Source organism: Triticum aestivum, chromosome 7B (assembly GCF_018294505.1).
Source record: "Triticum aestivum cultivar Chinese Spring chromosome 7B, IWGSC CS RefSeq v2.1, whole genome shotgun sequence".
NCBI lineage: Eukaryota > Viridiplantae > Streptophyta > Magnoliopsida > Poales > Poaceae > Triticum > Triticum aestivum.
Window position 1 is genome coordinate 574,800,606 of NC_057813.1, and position 5,421 is coordinate 574,806,026.

At 45.3% G+C, this 5,421-nt stretch overlaps 1 long non-coding RNA gene across 1 annotated transcript; it reads left to right on the forward strand.

Moving 5' to 3' along the window:
• Positions 1–443: 443 nt before the first annotated feature.
• On the forward strand, positions 444–1,257 carry LOC123156146 (uncharacterized). Its single transcript, XR_006477865.1, has 3 exons — positions 444–625; positions 738–806; positions 883–1,257. It is a non-coding gene; the product is annotated as an uncharacterized lncRNA (long non-coding RNA).
• The last annotated feature ends 4,164 nt before the right edge of the window (positions 1,258–5,421 follow it).

Genomic DNA, 5,421 nt, shown 5'->3' on the forward strand with positions numbered 1-5,421 from the left:
CACTACACTTGATATATTGGGAATAAACGTACACCGAGCAGCAAGGAAAACACCATTTGCATCCCTGATCACTGCTGCGGTAGCTCCTTCTCTTTCTGCCAAGTAAAACGCTGCATCAACATTTAATTTTACAAACCTGGGTTCTGGTTTCGTTCATGTAGCTTGAACTGGAGCGTTATTCTTTGCATTCGCTTGCTGGAAATTGTTGGCTATCGCAAGGATTGATATTGGCCACTTAAAAGGGGGTGGGGGAGACCCATTATGAGTGATCTCACGCCTGATCCACCAAAGGTACCATCCTCCGACCATGATCAATTGCTTCACGTCCAGATTGGGTCTTTAGTCTTCCAGGCAGACGCGCGAGCGCAAAACGATCGCTCAAGAAAAAAAAAAACCAACCAGCCGGATGATCACTTGATCCCACTTCCCCCACCCAGCGTCGATTCGTTTGTGTTCCAATCACGATCAGCCGCAAGCGATCCCTTCACGTGAAACAAGGAGCCAACCGCGCGCCCTTCATATTCCAACGACAATCACACAGGCGCAGCTGTTCTAGCCCTAGCCGCCGACGCCTGACGTTCGTACTGGTAGTCTGGTACTGCCGCCAGATCCCTCCCTAGTCCTGGTAATTTCCTTCCTAATTGACTGCTGATTTCAGTTCCTAGGGCTCTCATCTTAATTTTGTATAGGCAGTTAGGAACACTTGTAATCTAGTTCGCCGCTGATTTCAATTCCAGGGGCCCTCATCTCTAATTCTGTAGAGCACACGAACTGATGCAGTGACGCTCATCACTGCCGACCATCAGGTATATGACGTGATCGTTCCTTCTTCCTTGATGATAACAATACCGTTCAACAATTGATGCGACAATTTTTTTCCAGCATTGTGCGTTATCATGTGGTACAAAAACAGGACGTATTCATCGGGTAGCGATAAAAGGAAAAGGAAGACGGCCATGAATAAATTGGTACAATCACAACGCGGAGATACACACAAAATTCTCAAAAGTAATAATGGTGCTTCCGCTGCTTCAATAAACCAAGCCATAGAGGAAGAGCAGCAACCAATTCGGAATTCGGAATATGATCAGCGAGAAGAAAATGTTGACACCAACATCGGCGATGATAATGTAAGTGGCTCCGAGACACTGAGATTATTGAACTTATTTCCGAACTGAACAGTATGAGATTCACATTGCCATATGGCGTAATGTATGCAATTAATGGAGATTTTCGAACCTGTTAGAGAAGTTGATAGCTATCCTAATATCTCCATTATTTATCACGTCTTGTTTGATATGCCCGTGATGGTCGCATGAGTCGAAAGAAGATTTTCAAAGTTGAAATTATTGAAGAAACTATTTGAGGTCAACAAATGACTCGGGTGATGTTAAATGGCTTGGCTACAAGATGCACCGAGAAAAAATTATTGGATGAGATTGACATCGACTCATGTCCTCATCATAAGTTTCTTTGCATCGAGGAATGCTAAAAGAATTTTTTAAGGTAACAAGTATAAATTATTTCAGCCGCATACTGAATTTGGACTAATTTAAGTGTTATTGATGATATTTCATATATACATATATTCAGTGTTATTATTATGATATCTATATTAAGGGCCCCGGGTTTTAGTTTCACCCCGGGCCCCTAAAATCTCAGGACCGGCCCTGGGTAGACCGGCGCCAGCGTCGACGTGAGGTAGGAGGAACCCTAGCCGCAGCCGGGTACGAGGGTTCTTTTCCTGGAGGCTGGGAAACTTGGTCGTTCTTTACGCGACCCTTCTCATCCAATTAGACGGCACGGTACCCGCAAGACTGCAAACAAATTTAGGAATTTTCACCGAACATACCGAGCAAGTGGTGCAAGAGTGAACACTACTGGGATTTAACCCTTTGTAAGTGGGAGTACGTGATTCCTCTACAACTCTATCACCCCAGGGAAAGTATATCAGCTCCAGCACAGCTGGAACCATGCATGCATAAACCCTGACCCGTCTCATTGGAGTAGTAAATATTCCTCCTCTAGCGATTTCGGTCAGTCGTCCACAGCTCATCGCCGCAACGGAGATAAGAGAGCGACGTGCATCGCATCGGATGGGAAATCTACGGGGTAGGGGACGTGATTGCCTGCAGATTGATTGATTGGCTTCCAGATGTTTCTTGTGCGAGATCGATCAGCACACGAGATCGTCACCGCGATCCCCTTTGTCCCTGTACTAATCGTCGTGCTCCACTAGCTATCTATCTACCTTCCCATCTCCGTCCCACCAATCGTACGCCGTCGTTTCCCTTTCACCATTTTCCTCTTTGCTAGCTAGAGCACGCGTGCAGCCATCTAGCTCTGATTCTGTACGGGTGTGTGCTATGTCGCCGCGTGCCGGTCGCCGAGCCTCCGCTGCAGTTTGCCACCTACGACGGCGCGGATTCATCACCGACGTGATTCGTTTCGCTGTTGATTATGCAGAGTCGCGCTTGGAATATGGCTGTGCAAGCAGCCGTGCATCTCGATCGCAGTATCGCAAAATGTGCCCGCGGTGCATTGTGGCGACTGTAAACTTCGATCGTCACATATCGCTTGGATGCATAATTCCAGTACCGCCGAGGCCGAGAGGTCCAACCCTCCTTTTCGGAAAAACAATTGCATACTTCCAGTACTGATGGGTTTGGAGATCATGCATCGATCTGAAAGTGGCAACTTTGCTTGTAGAGATTTTTCACGTCAAAAAATTACGAAAAAACTACAGCCCGCTTTTTCTGCTAATCTTGTGCCGGAGAATATTAAGATACGCACACTATCTTGTGGACACATGGATGCACACATGTACTCATCACTCACAAACATGCGCTTTTACTACACTTGGCCCAAGGAACTAGCCAAAAGATTGATAAGCCACCACAGATCCGCCTCACTAATTTTTCTTCCTTGACATTGACCTGCCTCACCCTTACCGTCAAAGGAATTTCGTCTTGGCAAGAAAGAGAATGAGTACCACCTACATATCTAGGATATATTTTACTACACTAACATAGGCAACCAAGCTAGTGTGTGTTTCATAAGGAATCATGAATCATCCTCTTGTCATTTTTTGGTTATCCAATCTATATTGGATTCTCAACTACGTTATCTCAACGTGATATACCTTTATTTATCAGCATTGAGGATTTCTAGATTTTTCTTTTGTTTGATCTCCTAAAGCAGAGTAGATTGAGCCAACGACAGCAACTTAGACCAATGTATACTTTCCTTTCCAAAGAGGAAACAATAAATCAGGGACTACCCAGTAATACGATGGTGTCAGTTAGCATTACCTTTCGAGGCAGATGTAAAGCAAGACTATTCAGCTAAGAATTCCAGTGTACACACATAATTGTTGTGAGTGGAGATCAGCTATCAAACTACTTTTGATCTTGCAGCATGACTGTAAAGATGTTGATATGTTTATTTGGTCTATTCTTCTTGTACCTCAAAGTCTTTGCAAAACAGCATATTCTTGCCATACCAATCATAAAATTGCACTTCAAATGATTATCACTCCAGTCAAGACAAACATGGCATGATATGTGTGTGCGATGAAGAAGGGCTAGTCCCTTTGGCCCCTTTCAAACCATGCATGGTTGCCATCGTTAGCTAGCAAACTATATATAGCTGCCATTCGCAGAAATGACCATATGTGTGTCATTCTTAATAGAAGTGTACATTTCTTTTATATGTACATACCATGTGAAACAATACATAGGTTGTGACTATTTAATCAAAGTATGCGCAACCAGAAAATTTCACCTTTTTCTTGCTGGAAAACCCAGTATCATTAGGTGAATCCATGAGTGCTTAATTAAATTTCATTTAATTAAACCCACTTTTTGGTTCAATAATTAAGTATCAAATCATATGATGTTACAGCTCTAAGGCCTAAAGTGAATCCATGAGTGCTGAATATGCAAGATGATGGTTCTGATGCTAGGACATATCTAATCTATGACCTAAAAATCAAGTCATCAAGTAGATAATAATTATATGCATGCAACCGGTTTGGATGGCGGTGCAGTAATACGATAGGTGTTTAGTCATCTCGTTCTATTTTCGCTTGTTGTGGCATATTATACTTTTTATTTTTCTCCTGCCCTGAGCGAGCTTGTACTGGATCACAAACTTTTCGGTTACTTTGCTTTATAAAGGGGCTGCATGCATCACTCTGATGCAGAGGCAGGGGTAATCCTCCTTTTCTAAAAAAAATTATGCATGCAAAAGATATATAAATATATAAATAAATATAAACTCCTTATTCCAAAGGAAAGAGTATTTAACAAAAAACTACCACATTTCGCGGAACCGTGTCTATAAACTACCACTTTACAAATTTGTGCCGAAAACTACCATTTTTTGACTAATCTTTGACTAAAAACTACCATGTCGGGAAAGTGCCCGATTCGTGTCTTCTAAACGCTTTTCTGACAGGATGGGCCCACCTGTCAGCATTAATCTTCTTCCTCCTCCTCCTCCTCTCCCTCTCTTTGGCATTTCCTCGAACACATCTTGTGCACTCCGCCCTCTTCGCCATGGCAACGCCCCGTCGAAGCACCTCTCTGACGCTGGTCGGGAATGGAGACGGCGGCACAACCACGCCGGCTGGAGCCGCCTCGGTCGTGTTGGCGTGCCGCGGCCTTGCGTGCGTGCGCAACAGCCGGCGCCACCGTGTGCTGGACGTCGTCGCCGTGAGCGTGCGTGCAGCCGCCGCCGCTTGCTGGCCGGCTGGAGCCGCCTCATCCGTGCTGGCGTGCCGCGGCCTTGCGTGCGCAGCAGCCCCCGCCGCCGCGTGCTGGCCGCCGTCGCCGCGAACGTGTGTGCAGCGCCGCCGCTTGCTGGCCGGCTGGCTGGCTTGCGTGCGTGCTGGCTGGCCACTGCTCACCACTCACGGCTGCCTCCGCCACGAGCGGCCATGGCTGGCCACAGCAACGGCTTGGCCGCTGCCATGGCCAGGGGCCGGCCACAGCCACGACGCGTTACAGGACTGGATTGCTTTTTTGAAAAAAAACTATGGACCTGATTGCTTTTTTAGCCCGCTTACGTGTGGGCCCAACTAGTCAGAAACACGTTTAAAAGAGCCATGGTAGTTTTTAGTCAAGAATTAGTGAGAAAATGGTAGTTTTTGGCATAAATTTGTAAAGTGGTAGTTTGTAGGCACGGTTCCACGAATTGTGGTAGTTTTTTGTTAAATACTCCAAAGGAAACATAGCCATATGGTCTGCAGGCGGGTTATTTACAAAGTACCAAATTTCTTTCATTGATTTTTTTAACTATTTATTTACTATAGGGCAACAATCCTATTTATTCCGAATTTTTTTGCTCGGGCCTGTTTAAATACGCTCCCACCACGAATCAAACCTATGACTTGGGGTGCTACTAAGGTCACTGCGACCA